General features: G+C 35.4%; 1 long non-coding RNA gene across 3 annotated transcripts in view; it reads right to left on the bottom strand.

The window, feature by feature from the left end:
• Positions 1–1,229: 1,229 nt before the first annotated feature.
• The window catches only part of LOC140682224 (uncharacterized), a 162,324-nt gene continuing 143,075 nt past the window's right edge, over positions 1,230–20,478 (bottom strand). For all 3 annotated transcript variants that reach the window (XR_012053569.1, XR_012053568.1, XR_012053570.1), the window contains exon 3: positions 1,230–4,678. This is a non-coding gene — a long non-coding RNA (uncharacterized lncRNA). The remainder of the gene's footprint in view (positions 4,679–20,478) is intronic.

The following is a 20,478-nucleotide window of genomic DNA, read 5'->3' on the forward strand; positions in this document are numbered from 1 at the left end:
TTTGCTCAAAAAAAAAAAAAAAAAAAAAAAAAAAAAAAAAAAAAGGGGGAAAAGTAGAAAGAGCAAGGAAGAGCAAGCGACTGGAGATATGCAAGCGACTGTGGGAGGAAGGATGAAGCCAACATGTAATTTATTCCCAGATAACAATTTGCCTTAGAAAATGTATTTCTAGTTATTAGGAAAAGTCTGAGATATTCTTAGATGAATTTCATGCATAAATTCATATGGCATATTTGTGTTTACATCTTCAAAACACTGTAGGCAATTATCAGAGGGTTAACAAATGCATTTGCTGTAAACAACTTTTCCCCACTTTCTATATATATTTTAAATTACCTTGTAATAATCTGCTTCATCCAGCAGAGAAAATTATTTTAGGCAGACTGAAATCTGCACTAGTTGTTCTACTTTACCTGAAGGTAATAGGATACAAAGTTAAACATTATTGTTAAGTGAGGTAACTTGTTCCAAATTCTTGTAATGTGTGAGCATAAATGTATTTTATAAAACAAAGCAGACATTAAAAACAGTAAAATCAAAATTCTCTTGAATAAACTAAAAAGAATCTTATTTTGAAATAGCATCTCCTTTCTAACTTTAGCTCAAAACAAAGTCAAATTTAAGAAAATAAGGAATTGCATGTAAGTAAATAAAAAGACTAAATATTTAGACTTGAAGAAGAACAAGTAAGGTCAAAACATCACTTCAGGATGCAAAAAACATGTCATATTCAATTTCTGCTTCTGGCAGTGTTTTGCTCTTCACAGGGGAATAATCTCTGGGTTTATTAGCATAACTGACCCTGTTTTAATACCTGTGAAAGCAAACCTTGTTAATATGGCTAAACAGAATGCATATTCAGTTAAAATATGGCCTCTAGATATACGTAAAATACTGATGCACTGAAATTCAGTTACCCTCTCCTAGGCAAATACAGAGATATCTTGAAAACATAGTTATAAGCTAAAACCATGTGTCTCATGCTATGATACTAATTTAGAGCTTAAACAAAATCAGTTTCATTGAGGTTTTTTTAATAAAAGAGTCTCTGGTAACCTGAAGCCTAATAAAACAAAGTAAGTTTAAAAATCACATTGAGTATTTAATCTCTGCTGGAATGCACACATAGTTTTATCCATTCTGTATTTTTCATAATTAATTTCTATTTTTTTTTTTTCTTTCTTTCTTGCAGCAATAAAGAACTTTGTGCACATTTAATTTCACTGAGTTTTACTACCTGGAATAAAATAATTATTCTTGTTCTCTCGCATTATTTTCCAATTTTAAACAAGGGAACAATGTTCTATAATGTTCAATTTTTCTCTCTTTGTACACCAGTTGTGTTGCACACCTAGTGAAAATGGTTTCACTGAGAAAGCTCTGGCAAGGTATCTGTACACTACCTTGCCCCTGGGCCTCCCTAGATCTTAGTATGGGTGGGGAAAGAAGATTGTGTGGTGCAACTCAAATTCTGTGTTAGCCTCAAGGCACTGGTTAAGATTGTCCATCATCCCCCTCAGTTTTCACCTAGAAGGGATCTTCCCATCAAGCATAGGCCTACTATGATGGCAGCATAAATTAAAGTCAATACCATTATAATTTGTAATTAGTTTCTTCTACAGATGTGTTCTGACACAAACTCTAACCCATGTTCACACTCATTATTGGCAATGAATTAGGGCCAGCTTCTCACGATCAGAAATAAGCACTGGTATGCAAGACTCACACTGCTTAGATTAATATTTTGTGACCAGTACATATACAAGGGTGCCTGCAATATTACAGAACACTCTAGGCTAAATGGATGATTAAAGTACTGAAGACAGCATAAATTCTGCCATGGATGTATTCATGGGTCTTTGTTCTTCCCATGTAACTGTGATTTGAAGTAATTATCATGATTGTTCTTGTTATTCAATGGGGGATAAGAGAGTCTCAGTAGAGATTGTGTGTGTCTGAAATCACTTCAATAAAATGGTTATTCAGAATTAGCTTAAAGCCGTCTTATCTCAAATGCATGTTGGAAAACTAGTTAATACAAGCATTTATAGACAGGGAAGGAATTCTCCTTCAGTATGGGAAACTGGTCATCATTTTTTCTTGCTTGTTTTTTTACAAATTGAAGACCATGTTTTGAGTGATGTTTATCCAGCAGAAAGCAAGGGTGTATAATGTTCATTCTGTTCTAAAGAATTAAACCCAGAAATGTCGAAGTCCTCCATAAAGCCTGGTATTTTTTCAAGTCTCTAAATAAACATGTTTTATTGCTAATTTGACACCTGTTTGCTCCCTTTACACAACCCTGTCCATGAGTAGTAGGATTTGATTTATGGACCTTCCACAGAGGGTCAGTGTCTATGGCTCAGAGCCAGCATGGAGGCACTTGCTGCATTTCCATAAAGGTTTTCACATAATTTGTACACAGCAATATCTCTGTGCTTAAGTGATGGCAGTCAGTTTTTCTTTCCTAAAACACATGCAGTTCATCAGCTATGAAACCTGGCTCTTACATCTTTGGAGGTGTTAATATGACAGACCTTCACCTAATCTGAAAGCCAGGCTGCTGGAAGAAGAATTCCAGCAGGGTCTGCCACAGCAGATGATATGGTGTCTATTTTCAGTATGATAGTTCAAGAAATTTCTCATAAGAGGGGGAAAAACTAATTTTTCTTGTTGTTTCTGCTGAGGAGTTGTAGACTTGGGCCATCTGAAGCCCAGTAAGGAGTCTGCAAATGAAGAATATTTATGGATGGAACTAGGGCAGGGTGGTTGGATGGGGAATGGTAAGAGAGGAAGAAACTTTGATTTTTCTGTCTCCAGACAAAAAATAAATGTGGCATGGAGACCATCATGCCATTGCCACTACAGTAGTTTATGCTACACCAGCTAAACACTGCCTTGGTTGCTTTTCTGGAGCCTGACACAATAAAAATCCCCACATGAATAGGACTGTGACTGAATTGAGTAAATTCAGATGCTTGCATCCTCTGGCCAGTACTGGGCAAAAACTGTAAAGATTCAGGAAGATTAGGCACCCTTCCTTTAAGGCCAGTAACCCAGGTTTGATACTGTTAGAAGCTAGACAGTCTGATTTATCTTTTAAATCTTCTAAAACTAAAGCAAGACTGAGTTATTTTGAAAAAAGAGCAAAGGAGAAGTTAGTGAGCTCTTACTGTCATGTCCCTGGCTATTGCCTCTCATTTTTCTGCCTGTTGAAATAAGTTTAAAGTACTTCTTGCATTTGTCTTCCCTTTAGCTGATGTTAAAAGAGACATCAAGTGTCATCAGATGTTCTGTATTGGACAGGTTTTTGGTCAATGGGCGATGAAGCACCAACAACATCAGTAAAGTGCATTCAGGGAAATTAGTAATTCTGATGTGAAATCTTCCAAGGGAGAGCCCTGCCACCATTTGATATGCAGTTTGGTTACTTAGATTATAAATCTGGGCATCTAATTTTAAGGATAGGGTAGAACTGTCTCTTTTGAAGCATATAAATTCTTATCTGCCACAGATAATGTTAATTCAGGTTATTATTTTCATTCCAACACAGATTATAGGACAAGAGAACTTAACTAGAAATTGAAAAATAAATTCAGCATATATATATATCAGAAAGCATCTTTTTGTGCAGAGAATAATAAATACTTAGAATAGCCTGCAGGCAAAGTTGTAGAGGCAAAAAGCACCAGTGTCATTCAGGAAACAATTAGATACGATCCTTGGGGAAACAGTCTACTAAAAAGAATATGTCTTGATGGACCAAATGACCTTTATTCATTCTCCAAAATTCTCTCATGTGGTTATAACTCTATTGAAGAACATTTCACCATTTTGGCCTCAAGCAATGTCATTTCTTCCTTGAATTGTCCTGTTCATCAGTTCACAGATGAGGGTGATCCTTTTTTATACCATAACAAATACTAAACAATCACGAGCCCCATGTCATGACATTATTTTGAGTACATAATCAAAACTCATTTTCAGTCCCATGACTGTACCTAGTCTTGTACCTAGACTGACTAACAGAAAGTTTTTCAGGCATCTGGAAAATAAAACAACAAAAACCTTCTCAGGATTTTAAAATTAACTGGAAGAAATATGGTCATTCTCTGGCACACAGCATGCACCTTTTAAATGAAACACATACAGGAAAACAACAAAGTAAATCTCTCTGAGAAAGCCAAGTAGATTCATGAAGGTCCTTGTGACTATCCAATTGTCATAAAGTAAATCTTTTAGTATTTTAAGTTATTGTTGTTACTATTTTCCAGATGTTTGCTTTGTTTTAATTTAATATGGATTAAGATAAAATTAAGCATTCAAAAGTATTTCTTATAAGGCGTAGTGCACTTGAGACATTTTAAGTGAAGACTGGCAAAATAGTGAGTCCTGCTATAAATAAGGAAAAGCATAATTTATCTGTACCAATATAGTGAGGCAAATAGAAACACTACACTTGGATAAAAGGAGGCTTGATAATTCAGGCAACTGGGGAAAACCTGGTTTTACCTGTAAAGCTGTGTATTTTTCTATTTTTTTTTTTAATTTTAGAACACTTGAGTCATACTCACAAATCACAGGAACTCTGGATTAATCTAATGTTTTCTTCTCCATCCACTGTTTTAGGTGGTGATTCTGAGTCTGCTTGCACTCTGCACTGCACTGTCAATTCCCACTGAAATTAAGAAACACATCATTTTACAGGACTGGTTACACATACCTAGAGAAATAACAAAGGAAAAGATGCATCTGGAAATCCGTCTCTAAAGAGTATCTCTGCAGTTCTCTCCAAATGTCACAAATTGAAGCTCAAGGGGAACTGCATGGCAGGAGTGCAACTTTAAAAAGCTGCAAACCTGTTGAGAAAAGTGGGTGTTCACTAAACCATATAAATACAAGCTAGAATATATTACAAAAATATTTCAGATTATCCAAAAAAAAAAAAAAAAGTTCTGAAAAAGTTCTGAGATTTTAGACTTTTGCTAAATGGTATGGACTATCAAGCATAAACATTCATTTAGTCTAGGTTAAGAAATCTCTTCATATTGCTACATTATAAAATACAATTTCTGAAACCACAAAATATTAATAATAAAAATGTTATGAGCAATTTAAAATGCAAGAAAATTAATTACTCCAAGTTCTCCACATTTTGATTAAAGATTTAATACACCGATGCTGCTCATCAATAAGGTATTTTTTAAGTGTTCAGGCTTTAAATATGTGGAGAATTTTAGTATTTTATAACTTTGAAGAACTAAATTGAAGTTTAATAACATGGAAACATCAAACCATTACTTTCATTGTGACATTGGTTCATATTACTAGTACATTGAAAAATACAGATTCTGTCACACAGACTATTTTCAAAATAGAGCATGTAAGTAATATCAGAAAAGACAGCAGAAAGGCAACATAAATTTTCAGTGAAATCATTTTGAAGATAATTTTTCTGCATACAGAAATGTAACATTAATATCAGTTACTAGGAGTGTGGGTGTTCTGGAAACAAAAAAATATCCCTTGGCATATTATGGTTTCCACCTGCTAAATCTTCATGTGTCTACTACTGTAGCTTCATTTTTCTTACTATTAGAATCTGCATCCCAGACTTTCCTGCAATAAAATAGTTCTACTTCTTTGAGATTCACTCTAGATCCTATCTCAAGTTATTTGTGCTACACTTCTTGTTCTTTAGATTTTATTTGTGTTGCCATCATTTTTCAAGAACTTTCCACAGATGGACATTTATCCGTGTTGTTAAATTACTCAAACAGTCTATTAATTTACAGAATCCCTGAAATGGATGTGTGTTGGCACAATTTATTGCGTTGGAGTCCCTCCATAGCAGAACCTTTACCTAATGGTGAAGTTTTTTGTGTCACTAGTCACCACTTACACAAGGTCAGCCCCAAAAGCCAAGGTTTGCAGTCAGATTCATGAAAAATACAGTTGTCATCATCAATTTTAGCACTAGAATAATCATTCTGTAGTTACCTGCAGCAAACCTTATTTGCATAATACTGAGATACTTAGGCCATTATACAATCAACTGTTCTCTTCAGAGCTTTTTTTTGTTCCCCTTCATTTCAGACCCCTTACCCAAAAAACTTATATAAATATTTTTAAAGCTCCAATATAAGCATCAAATTTTGTAGTAATCTAGTAGTAAATCTTTCCAGGGCAAAAATTTGTAATTTATAGTTACTGTTCCTCAAATTTTACAGAGTGTCAGTCAAATTTTTACCTAGTACATTAAAATGTAGCTTTTTCTCAGGAATATAGTTTCCTATTTAGGGAAAAACAAATAATCGCCTCATTAAGTAAAGAGTGTGGAACTGAGTATACCCCTCTCCTTACCTCCTGGAAGATCATTTCTACTGTTCTTTGTTATTTGTATCTTGAGTTTGCATAACCCTGCCCTTTCTAAAAGGCTAAATGAACAGGCTGAAGAAAGCTTTCTGAAAAGGTGACCATTTAAATTTTTTTCCCTATACTTCAGGTACTTGAAAAATACCATCCTTTCATATTTAAAAAAAATTAAATGTTACAGCTAGTCAAACATGCTGAAGACACATTTCAAAGGACAGTATATTTCAACCTTAACTGAATTTCAGCTATACCTTTATATCTATAAAAACTGGCTTTAAATGTTATATAAAGTAATAGAGGGTTTTCTCGATGTAGTACTGTAACTCTCACTATTGTATGCTCACAAGGGCATGGTCTAAGACATTTTCTCAGGAGAAAGAGAATAGTTAAGAGGTTTTATAAATTAACCCTGTTTCTGCTTGTTAACTTAACTAAACAAGAACTATGGCCATTTCCATAGTGAAATTTCTAGGTACACAGTGGATATTTCCAACACTAATTCAAAGGTCAAAAACCCACTTAATTTAGTGGATTTCCACCAAAATATCTATTAGCACATGCTAATAAAAGGTAATCTCCAGTGAGAAACAAAGGGGATGAAATCAATACTATTCTACGGGCAAGTCCCTTTGCTCACAAAGGATTTTTAAGTCATTTAGGATTTTCATTGGTTGGTTGGGTTTTGTGAGTTACCAATTTTGTGAAGAGAGAATTTTATTTTTCAAGGGCTGGTATCTTCAAAAGAAGATTCAGACAGCATTGTAAATTGGAGAGGTCTCCTTTTCAATTTATTTTGAATAGCACATTAAAAAGCCTTTTTCTGCATGGACTCATGAACGTAGAAGAAAAAAAAAAAACATTTTGAATCTGTCTTGTGATAGATGGCAAGATTTTCAAAGTACCAAGGATATAACAGCTTCCCACAAAGAGGAGATAGACCTCAGTGAACCTCTAAAGCTTGAAACCCAACTGAATCTTGGGTTCAGGCTGAAATTTGGAAGACCTTGCAGTTAGTCTAAGTAAAGAAGGATAATGTTTAAATAAACAGCTATAATTAATATCTGAAAGTATTCCTCTGTCTTGCATAAACAAACACATATGTTTATGTATAAATCCATATTATCCCCTTGTTTTCTGTCAAAGATTCTACCCAGCTGAAAACATATGAGGAGTCTCCCTTGAAATCTTGACAAAGCCTTAGAGTACAGCCATCCTTCTGGCTGGGTACCCACAGGAATGTCCCTTCAGGCATTGAGGCCCTCTGCTGAACGTTCTTAGCTGTTTTCTCAAATGCATTCCAATGCAGGATCTTTTCATTCCATATCCTCATTATATATTATACCATGGAATTGCACCTGCTTGCTGCACTTAGGCATCAGACAGCCCTGAAAGGGGAATATCAGGTACATAAAAAGCCTTCAACCAAAAGTTTCTATACCCCATCATGTTACTCAACAACTTAGCCCCAAAATACCAATGGATCATTTATTTCACACAATTTTTATAAGAATTCAGGAAAGCCAAACTGCTGATGTGTTTTACAGGCACCTTTATCTATTCTACTCTACTATACATTACAAGTATGAGCATCATGTACTTTGAGCAGCAAAGAGGATTTTGTACCATCATTCCAACAAATCAGAAACAACATAATTCACACAAAAAAAAAGAAATAACTGACTACATTTCTTTACTCTTGAGCAACTATGAATTATAGCCTTCATTAAATAATGGGCGGTGCCAAGTTTTTTTCTCAAACACTAAATTTTTAATCCAATCTCTGTTTTAGTTATGAAATTTTCTGAAAATCTTAACAGAACAAAATCATTATGTTTTCTATCAATGCCAAGAACTCACAGGCTAATATTTTCATTTGGGAAAGCCAATTAACCTAGTGAAATTGTATTCTCACACTTGTCTATTTGAAAAAGGCTTAAGAAATATAACAGACATTGGAGCAGGGGTTCTATAGAAAAATTTAAAAATCAATTAATTTTATGGAAAAGTGATAATTTTCCACTGGTAAATCTTCCTTGCATCTTAGCACTATCACTTTTCACTGCACTATGTAACATGGCTTAAAAAATCACTTATTTTTCTTTAATTTACATTTTGCCAAAGTCTCATCTCTCATAAACTGCTTTTATAATTCTAACCATGAATGCACATGCTGATCTTAATGTCTAAATTTGGCAGGTTTAAGATCTTTCAAAACAAAAGAAGAATCTTTTGATGCTCACACACGCTGCTCAGCATCTGAGGTATAAAATGCAATACAAATACACCTTACTTGAGTAATAGCAAAAGAAGAACATTAATATAAAAAAGTGTAGGTGTAGTTTCTCTAACACAACTGCCCACCAAAAATATTTTTTCATATAAAGGTATTTTCGATAGAGGGGAAAAAAAATTTTAATAGAATGGTGAATCCAGTATGGAAGATTGTATAATTTATAGTGATAATCCAATGTAAAGAAAGAAGCACATTTTTTGTTCACATAACATATGCATTTTTCAAGGAAATAATATGAAGATAAATGAGTCAAAACAGTAAAATTCATAGGGGTTAAGGTTTTTCAAGACACATTAAGAGATGGCAATCAGCTTGAGATTTGACTGTATGTAAATGAGCATTCAGTCAGAATTTTGATAATACAGAGGGCATTCAAAAGCTGAGTAACTTATGTCTTATATTTTAATGAAGTCAAATAATAAGATGGAAATAGGGTGGTAAGATTCAAGTAAGCAAAAGAAAATTGTTTTATAAAACTTATTTACTGATGGATGACTTCAGAGTGTTTGCAGAAACCTTTATCATTGGCTCACAATTAAAAATTCATTAGGTCTTGCAAGGCCTTGATAGCATTTTGTAAATAAGAATCAGCATGTGAAAAATTCAAGTGAATACAAGGGCTTAATAGAATAATCATGGCTTGAAGAAGTGTCCCACAACATAACAATACATAAATATGTATGTGTCAAGGACTAAATCATGCTCACTGTACTTACACTAGCAGCTCCATTAACTTGGGTTATTCTGAAATCAAGCAATCTACTCAGAGCAATAAAACAAACAGCACCCTAATAACTTTGGAGGCCATTCCATCATCTCTATTTCTACTGGTAATGTGTTACATAAGCATAAACCATAAAATGCATGAGACCACATCAATAACTTCAACTGAAGGAATCTTTTTCCTCAATAGTAGATTTTTCTATTCTCACTCACATTAATTTTAATTCAGCTCAGTGATGGAAGGCTTAAGTCAATGTTAGTTTAATGTCTAGTTAAGATAATGAAATATTTTTATAAAACTATTTTCATTTAAAGATTCAGACTTCTGACATTTATTTCAAGGATCCACAATATACTCTATGGGTTACATAGAAATCCATCATTTGCACTTACTCTTTTGTCAACTCCTGCTAGTTTATTAATGATAATTTATTATTTATTCATATATGCAAAGAAACAATAAAGACGAAAGCATGTATAGCCCCAGATATAGTGAAGAATAGACTTTTAACAAAACCAAGTATCAAAACATATTTTTGACTGAACTGAGAAATCATCAACATCTTACCTCACTGGCACAACAGAACTCTGTATAAGTAACCAAGTAGCAAATGAATTGACTAATTAAAATAATGGAAAATGCAATCAGCATATCCACCAGTGCTTTCAAACACTGATTTGAAATACCTTGGAATTACCTCAAATTACTTGAATAATTGTGGAAATCCCTGCTTGACTTGGAGCACAAAAAATGAAACATTCATACAGCTGATACTGCTTCATTTAAGGAAAAGGTAAAACCTGCTCTCTTAATCCACCCACATTAAATGTTTGCTTTTGCCATCCAGCAGCACCTATGGTGAACACCAAGAGCCTGGGAACAGCTGGTTTAACCCAGATGTTGGTTATTAAGGGTGAATTATAAAGAAGTTCAGCAGTGAACTTGTGTCCAGTGTAGATGTATCTGACATAGATGTTGCTGTTGTATTTGGCCCAGCCAGATGTGGTGACTCCTCAGCCTGTCATCAACTCCTCCTTCTTCACAAAATTAAGGAATTTTTTTTTTCTTTTTACCCTGGTAATAACACATATTTAAATAGTCCGGAACATTTTGTTACAACATTCTTCCCATTTATTCAGGATCAAAGCCTTGACTTTCTCCTTCCCCTGCTAATTCGCCACCTATACACAAATACATAAGTGCAACACACCATTAGGTTACTGTATATTTTAAAATTTTCCTTACAGGACAGGTGAGAAAGAAGTGACTATGCATTGTTCAAGTCCTTTAGTCCTTCCACCAACTCAATGGGACTGGTTTTCAAATCTCTATGCAACTCAAGCTGGACAATCCCTCTGAGGATTCCCCTCTGGGGAAGCAGTTCATGACCTTCTCATTTGAATTATGCATACTTGCTATTCTGATCTAAATCCACCTGCCAAAAATATTAAAGGGCAAATAAAACACACAGAAAACATGGAGAGTGAGAGAGATGCATTGTCAGAGAAAGCTATTATTATCTTGTAATACCATGGCAAATGTCTTATTACAGGGAACAGTTGGTAAAAAACATTCAATATTTCATACCAGAAAAAGAAATACAACTAGATGAAAATAAATATGAATGGAACTTTGAAAACATAAATTATATTGTTACAATTGATATAGATGCTAGCATAGCTTAATGTTTTTTCAGAAGCAATTCACATACATATTTTCATCTATTTTCACATTTTTTCAGCTCTTTTAATTTATTGCCTCTTACATGAATGCCCTTTTTATTCCTCTATACGCTGCTTTGAACTCTGATTTTCCATTAAGCAAGGCTTAGCTTTATACAAGTTTTCCATACCCAAGCAGCAGCTAGACATCTCACAGGTGCTTGCAAATGTAATTGACCCTAATCATTGCATGACAATAATCACTTTAATGAGACCTAGTATTGTCAAACCACTGGCATAGTGTCAACTCCTTAGTTCCAAAAGAAGGAATTCTGAATCAAGACTTTGGTTGTACAGGCTTTTTGATCACCATGTTGTTTTACGGAGGTGATCAGTTAGATCTCCACTGCCTGCACTGACGGTTCATGTGGAAGGCAATGCCAGCCACTACTCTGAACTCAGCTGACACTAATTCCTGCAGAAGGCAAGAATCCCCATCTTTCAACCCTAACAGGAGACAGACAGATAGTTTACAGTCAAAGGCAAAGGCCACAGAAACAGAGCACTGATGCTTTTGCAGCTGATGCATTGCACCTCTCTCATGCCAGGGATCAGCTCTGCCACATATTTTCTTTCCAGCCTCAGCAAAGTCACCTGTTCTCCTCATGAATCAGTGCCAGGCTGGCACAGCGGGGAGGACAGCACTTTCCCCTGCCTGTCATTTGTCTGACTTTTAAAATCAGCTCCAGCCTTTCCCGAGGAGCCCACAGAGGTGGTTTTGTCAAACAAGCAGAACCCCGCTGGGGCTGAGACCTTCCCCACCGCGGCGAGGCCGCGGCTGCGCGAGCGACACGCACCCACTTGTGCTCTCCAAGTGATGCAGCCGTGTACGTGTCAACAATAAAGTGAGCCCTGAGCCCGAGAATGAAACCATGTCCTCAATAAACCAGAGAAAAAGGTTCATTAAGTCTATTAATTTAGGCTGGAATTTGAAAGATTTTGCAGCCTGTCTCAGTATTATCGCCACTTTGAAGCAAACTCATGATTAAACAATGGTTAACATTTAACTTGAAACCTTGCTGTTTTGAAATATTTGAGATATAACTTGAAGTCTCTAATTCAGAGTCAAACCAGGAAATTAAATATTTTAGCAATTAATAAAGTCTTTCCAAACTTCACGTAGACTATTTTATCCATTAATTTATTCTCAGTATTTGAAGTGTGGGACAGGGAAACTAAAACAACACCTGTGGCTCTATTCTATTCCTAACACATCGTTCACTTACTGTTTTAAATATTGCATCAAAAGGAGCCTGTTAAGAAGATCATGTTCATTGTCAATTCAGAAAAATAATATAGTATTATCTCCTAATCATGTGATTCACATTAATAATAAAACTAAACCCTACTTTCTATTTAATTCTTTCCTCACAAAATCCTAGTAATAATGCCTGGAAGATAACTATAGAAGGGAAATCGTATCTGATCCCTACACCCTCACTTTTATCCTTAATATGCTGTTTTAATTAAAAGTAGCATTGTTTATACTTGAAGGAACATTAGGAAGAAGTTGAGTGTTTAGTATTCCTTATAGGAAAGAAATAAACAACACCGTCCGAAGTCCTGGAACATACATTCATGTTATGTGATGTTAAGGCATTAATCAGATGCTCTCTCTATCCTTTGGATATGAAAATGATTGAGAGTTAAAACATAAATTTTCGTCACATGGAGAACATGAAGGTGTAACTTATGCATAAGACAAATACAGGGAACCTACTGTGGCTTCATAGCTTTTACTTTAACTTGTAGACAGATTTTTTACAAAATGAAGAAACTTAGGTAAACTTTAAAATATTGATTTTGTTAAATGAATGCATTACTCACAACTGATAACAACTGAGAATTTTATCTACCCTTACCTTTCAAAACCTGTCCTGACAGGTCTGATGAGCAGAACAGCCTAACACCAAGTCACTGTAGTACCTCTTTGATAATCAATTAAATCCTTGGGACAGACTGAGGAGTATCTCAATGGCCATGCCTCAGCCTTACTAGAAGATGACAAGGGTGCTGATTTGTTAGGAGGTTAACTAGACTATCCTTACCTCTGCTTCAAGAGAATATCTTTTATTCCACAGTTAGAAAGTTACAAAATGATTTTTTTTCACCTTCTCAATGGTTTTTTGAGGTTCTCACATGTCTGGGTTTTTGCATTCTTCCTCACAGTGTGACAGCAGATGATACTGTGCTTCTAACACAGAACAACTCTGTTACACATTTCAAGTTTCCTGACACATCAGGGTCTGATCATACAAGATGTTGAGTGTAGCTGGTCCAACACTGTTACACTGGAAGCTATTTGAAAAGTGTGAGAAAGGAAATTTTGTGAAGTTTAGTTTCAATGTTATAAACGCTGACAGTGTGTACATAACAGATGAGTCCAGTTTTTTAATTTTTAAAATTTTTTTTTCTTTCATTCTTTTCATCAAGAGAGTAGTAAGTGTCCTGATGAAGGAAAATATAAGTCTAAAGTCTCTCGACCCCAAGTATTAAAGACACAGCCTTTCCTCCCTGTGTTTATGCTGCCTCTAGGACTATTTGAAGTAGCCACAGTTGGTTCAGCTGTGAGGAGAGTGAAGCTTCTTTTCTGATATGGCCATTACATCTACACCTGAGTCTGCTTTAAAATTGACAATCTTCCCACACACATTCAGTTCCACTCTTCAGGCTGGCTCTGTATCATTTGTTGTGACTGAACGCAGCAAGAAAGTAAAGGAAAAAGATTGAAAAAGCACACTTGACCCAGATGCTTGCTTTCCATGCTGCCTTTGTGTGACATAAATCAACAATTTTGTATGTCGGTGGCATTTGGCTGCTGTAGCTGAGCAATTACCTTCAGATATTGGTGCCTCCACCTCAGCTGTACTCTGGGGTAAGGGCATGAATTCCACCTGAAATATCCCCACAACCACTTGGCTCCACTGTAAAAGCAGGCAGTAAAGGGCCACCTCAGACAGTTGCCATTCTGTTACACTGGACACATCCTGAACTTCACTGGTACAAAAGCCAGGTGAAGTTATTCTAACAGTTCTCTGGCCATCTGAGAATCCTTTATTTCTTGGCTCTGACTAACTGTGAAGTAGAAGCCAATTGCAACTTCTAAGCTGCATATGTTAATGAAACTCTTAAAGAAGAACCTCAATAGTAGATTGTTACCATCTTGAACCTAATATAGAACCTAAAGTGCTTTTTTCCATAAGACTCAATGGAACTAGTGCAATAATCCAATAATTAAGGTTAAATTATGAAATTTTAAAATATATATTCTATATATATCAAGTGGCTTATTGTGTCTTAATCCACTACCCTTCCCTTTCACCACTGATTTTATGATACTAAAGGAAGGAAATAGGGAAATCACAGCTTAACAATGCAGAAAGAAAGGATACAACTTCAAAATAAATAAAAACTGCATCTCAGAAGATTTTTGATACTATTTAGATTAATTCCAGTTGCAGAGTTTATATTTGAACTACTTGTTTCTATAGATATATTGCTTTTAGCTACAATAATAAAGTGAAAGAAAACAGGCACTATCTAGGTTTAGGCAACTTAAACGTTGCAGTAAACAGACACAAAAACTGAATGGCGAAGAAAGAACTAAAATGCTTTTATCTGGCTGTCAAGTTAAGAATATCTTTTATTCATTTAGTGGCTTTACTTTTTTGGGGGTCTTTTTTTGGTTTTTTTTTGGTTTTTTATTTGTTTGGTTTTTTGGGGTTTTTTTTTACTGTTTGGATGAAAAGAAATATCTTCAGTAATCCTAACATATGCTCTTTGTGCCCTGAGTCAGAGACCATCTGATAAAATACTCTTGAAAGGCCTCAGCATTTGCAGTGACATGGTTATATTCAGCAGCTTTTCTTACAGTACTGATAATGTTATACACAGAAAAGAGGATCTATGCACAATGCAGTGACTTGCCAACTCCTACAGAGCCTCAGCCTTCCTTTTGCTGTCCCAAACTGTCTGTTGAATGGCAATGAGGCTGATAATGAACACTGCAAAATGACAGCTTCTAGAAGTTTAGAGTTCCCTTCAAGAGTGGCAGCACTTCAAGACAGGATTTCTTTTCATCTGACAAAGAAATTTGTTTTCAAATATGTCTCGTTTAGGCAGCTAGGGAATCCAGTGGACAACATGACAGACTGCTTCAATTTCTGAATTCTTACCCAGGAAGCCCCACAGGAAAGGGCTACTCCCTTTCTAGTGGTGAAAGAAAAGAGGCTGCACTGTTCTACTGCTAATGTGCTCAGAACACAGACATCAGGTGTGAGGAGGAGGCCCTTCACATCTCATTTACAAACTGAGTCTCAAAATGCTTCAGTACCATGTCTTTCTCTTTCAGTACTGAGTGAATTAAAAGACACCACTTACTGTACAAAGGGTTAGATAATAGAAAGAGAACGATTGGTTTATCTTCTAAAGGATTCATACGTGATAAAAGGATCGTTCAGAATTCACTGGGTGATGGGAGCCTTGTAACACAGAATTCTCCACTCAAGGCAAGCAAGAGTGTAGTTTACAAAATCTCTGGTATTTTCAAGTTAATGGAAAAACAGAGAGGGTAAGATTTTTTTTTAATGTTTGTGTCTACAGAATATAAATAGAGAAAAATCAATCTCTCCCTATTTATCTTACAGGGTCCTCAGAAACAGTTTGAGAGCTACAAAATCATGAGTGGATTTTATACTTGAGGTCTTCAATCAGCACAGGAAGTATCCCCCTTTCACTGAGTCATAAACAGAATAGTTTTTCATGTCAGGAATTAACTTATATTTGAGAGTCCTTATCCATTAAGACTTTTTGGATCCTTGTCTAGTTCACAGAAATATTAATCTGTACTGGTGTTGTAAAGTAGCACAGAATTATCCCAATACATCATCCACCTATGGTCATTTTTACAAAAGCAGTGGGTTGCTTTTAGGGCAGTATCATTTTATGCAGAGATGCTTTAAGTTTATTTAATACTCTCTGAATCATGTTACAAGCTAGGCAGAAAGAGGATGAAACATGTAAGAAGCAGTGTTATAGCAGTTTGAATACTGCTCAAAGGGCAGGTATTTGAGAGTATGAGGGACTGAGAAGCACAGAAACAGACAAATAGGTAAGGAACATCTTTCCTAGACATGTTACTTCCTCCAAGAGACAAAGATTTCATTAGAATGTGAAAGACAACAGCTTTTCATGCTTGAAATTGTGATGCTTGTTAGAAACTTTTGTTGTTTCTTAATTGTTTTCAATAGCTAAGTTTATTAATGTCCAGTCTGGTAATGCTTCTCCTGCAATTTTCATATTGATTTTCCCTATCAAAATGAAATTATATTTTTAATGGCTTCTAACTCTTTGCACTATCTGGCAAAAATAATGACACATTAATTAAATCTTTATGTTAATGGCCTTAGAAGTAGTTCCCACCTCAATAAATCAGAACCTTCTAAATCTGCACAGTTTATTCCACTTGCAATCAATGCTAATTTCCTTTTGCTTCAGCAACTTCATTTACTTTTCTACTGAAAGTCCAATTATTTCTGATTACAATTTCAACATATTAAAATTAATATGATATACTATCTATATTGTAATTCGCTGTAATTTAAGTTTTCTTACACTATGGTATTTGAATTAATTTTGAAGCTAATCTCATAGGATAAATACTAATGTTACTACCCCAAATTTTACATTCTGATTTTCACATAATTCCTCTGCAGTGATCTCTACTGAGCTGTTAACACCACAAAGTTTATGTTTGATAATATGACACGTGACAAAAGAAAATTAGAAATGCAAAGCTATGGTTGCTTCTGCAATTATAGAAGCATGTCTGTCAGAGCCTGTGAACTCTTGCAAAATTAACATAGTCACATGATCTCCATTAAATGAATCGTATCTCTGATTTGTCAGATTCCTTACAAAATTGAGGGTGTTCAAATGTTTCATCACTTTTTGCTCTTTCATTATATTCCTGCTTTTATAACAGTCCTTCTGGCAGTCTTTCATGATGTCTTGTCCTTTGTTTTAACATCACTCTGAAGTAATGAGTTAGGAATCCCTAGTATTTCCTCTTAAAACAGATTATATAATGAGAACAATTTTTTGAAGATTGTTTAACAAGAGAACCTATTAAAACTGCCGTGGAAAGGAACTTGTATGAAGATTTTTTGAAACCTATTAGAATTTTCCTCTGGCTTTGTATGTGTTTACCATGATTCTGCATTATTTTTAATCTTTTATAGTAAATTACCTAACTGTAGATTTCCAGCCTTGCAACTGATTGCTTTATTTACGCCTTATTTCCTCCTTTGCAAATTGTCTTTGTTACCTTTGTGACTTCTTTTATGGGCAGAATCCATTTTTGGCCTTGTCTGTCAAAGCATTGCAATCTCCCTCCCTTAATTAGCAAATCAGACATTAGTATATGCATCAGGATAAGTAGCTGAAAAAATGAGGAGTGATTTGAAGCACTCCTATAGTCAAATGATTAAGAGCATTATACAATACCATAAATCACTGGAGGCTTCTTTGACTAAATCTGACAATTCCTTTAAATCATTTGAGGGACCATTTGAGACATATTGACACTTCATTAGGCAGAGTAGAGTTCTTGGATGTGTTGTATAGCATTTCCTTATACCAATCACTTTGGCTAAATCACCTACATTACATTAATATGGCCACGAAAGTGGAAGGCAGAGGTTGTTTTTGCTACTTTCTAAATGCAAAAAGAGATAGAAAATATTGTGTTTAGGTTCTCCTTGCCCTAGCTCTGAAAAGTGTTGAAGGAAGGCCTGTTATACTTTCATATTTTTCTATACGCTTTTAAGAAACAGAAATAGTTCTCTAAGGAATCCTGGTTCTAATGAGAAGAATATTTCTGCCCTGATTTCAGTAGCTCCAAAATTTCTGAAGTTTGCATTTCTGGATAAAATCCACCAAACACTTAAGCAAAAGTTACTTTAAGCACAAGTTGATTTTTGCATAATACATCAATTCACCATCCAAAACAGATGTTGGAGATATTAAATGTGGTTGCTCTGCAACACCTCCAAGAGCTGTCTACAGCATAGCCTGGCTGAGGACTAAATGCTCACTGTGTCTCCAGTGAGAAGAGTCAGAAGAGGAAGAGTTAAATGTCAAAATAAGCTAATAAAAGCCACATTAAAATCCAAACACCAGCAAGTAACTATTAGATTAAGTTGTTGCTGAGTTTTTTCCACTGTTTGAAACATTTCAGAGCTGCAGAACTTTTTTTCCTCCCTCAATGGATATTGTGGCTACTCAAGTTTGTATCGGTTCAAGGGACAAGGAACATGTTGGAAGAAAAAGCCACTGAGATTTGTTAAATACACAGAAGCAAATATGCCTTTGACTGTCTAGTTTCTACATATTTTTTCACCCAAAAAATAACTTTTCTAGTAGCAGTACCATACTCGATCTAACAAGCAGCAGATTTAAAACCAAATGACAACAAGAAAGCAATATTATAGATATATGGATGTTTACTTGGTGGTCTTAGAATGGGTCATAGGAATAAACAAGTCATTCAGACAAATTTTATATAAGTTGCACTTTCCAGTGAGGCACTTGAGAGCTAAGGCTTAGAATAATGGCTCTCTAAATGATAGTTTGCTGTACATAGTCATTTTCAATCATTCCTCTCTCCTCCCTTGCTTCAAGTCTAAAGTATAAAGGTATTTATCTTTATGAAAAATGCAGAACAAAGATGGTACACAAACTCTGTAAGTTATACTTGTCCCCTTATGGACATTAAATCCAGTATCCCTTTGCCCTCAAGGCAGAAAAAGCATCAGGCAGGTAGCTATTCTCCTCTTTTTATATGTATCTTCTCTCACTTCTAAAATAAAGGAAATATGTTATCATTTAATTAGAATTCAGAAATTTTGCTTATTTCTTATTTAAAAATACCAATTTAATGCATGAAAAATATTTTGCTTGTTTTTTGGTCTGTTGAGGTTTTCCTCACGGAGTTCAGTCTCACAATGGAGATACAGCTATTGAGAACAAGTTACAGTCAGTCATCCTTCCTGGAGCGTAAAGTATAATGCAAAGTAGAACATGAGAAAAAGCAAACAGAAAAAAAAAAAAAAAACCCACACCATAAAAAAACAAACAAACAAGACCACCAACAAAATCAACCTGAATTGCGAGCCTATGAGTCCAGTTGTAGACAAAGACTGCTGTGCACAGCCTCAGGACATTCAGTAGCCTGGATTTCAGCAGTAGGTATTCAGTTAAAAAAAGGAAAAATAAAGCAAACAAAATTATCCAAGCAAATTTGCTGGTTATTTGAGTAGAGGCTTAGTAAAGGCTGGCATTGTTAACTTGATGGTTAAAATTATGCAGCTGAGGCAAATATATCAAAATCTGGCTTTAGCAAAATCAAGTGTTTCTGGCAAGACCTCCATTACAGTCATTGTAGTTAATGGCCATGTAAAAATGGGGATTTATCAAAAGGAAATCCTACATAGTTATCTACAGAAGGTAGGTTAACAATTGTTACTTAGCACAAGTACTAAGATTTTCCAAACAGAGAAATAAAACACTCACTTTCCTTTCTTCTAAGTACACTTATATAATGAAGTTTCAATAGCTAGTTTTAACTCTTGCCTGTGAGCAAAATATATACTGCCAGAATATATTCCAAACCACAAGCAAATTAAGAGTTTTGGAGACCTGCATTCAGCTCTGGGGCACCCAGTATAGGGCTGTGGACCTTTTGGAGTGAGTCTAGAGGAGAACCATGGAGAAAATCAGGGTTTTGGAGCATCTCTGCCATAGACACAGGCTGGGGCTGTTCAGCCTGAAGAAGCCAGCAGGGAAATCTTCCAGGACCTAAAGGGGGCCCACTGCTGAAAGACAAATCATTCCCAGCCCAGCCTCCCCTTCCCAAAACTTTCAGCAGACAGGTGGAAAACCTACAGACGGACCTGCTGCTCTCTTCCTCCTCTGAAATCATTTACAGAGCAACAATGGGACAAATCTCTGCACACAACCTGCAGTAGACTGCAACAGTGCCTTTTCTCTGTAAGATGAGTTGTAGTGTGGTCTGATGGAGAAGACAATTAAAATTTCCTTTAATTCATTCATAATCTGGTCTGACTGGATGTCCAGGGGATCCAAATGACAACAGAAGCAACCATTCTCAACCTGATTTTAACATACTCCTTGTGCTGTATATCCTTCATTGGAATACTTAAATGCTATCCTATGGATACGTCATTCTTGAGGGAAGTAACAGCAGCAATGTATTTTCTTCTTTTTACAGAGCATTCTCAACATCTCACAGGCAGCATTAAATCCATTAAAGATTAGCCATACTGCAGATTAAGCCTGACACGATA

This window comes from Taeniopygia guttata, chromosome 1 (genome assembly GCF_048771995.1).
Source record: "Taeniopygia guttata chromosome 1, bTaeGut7.mat, whole genome shotgun sequence".
Taxonomy (NCBI): domain Eukaryota; kingdom Metazoa; phylum Chordata; class Aves; order Passeriformes; family Estrildidae; genus Taeniopygia; species Taeniopygia guttata.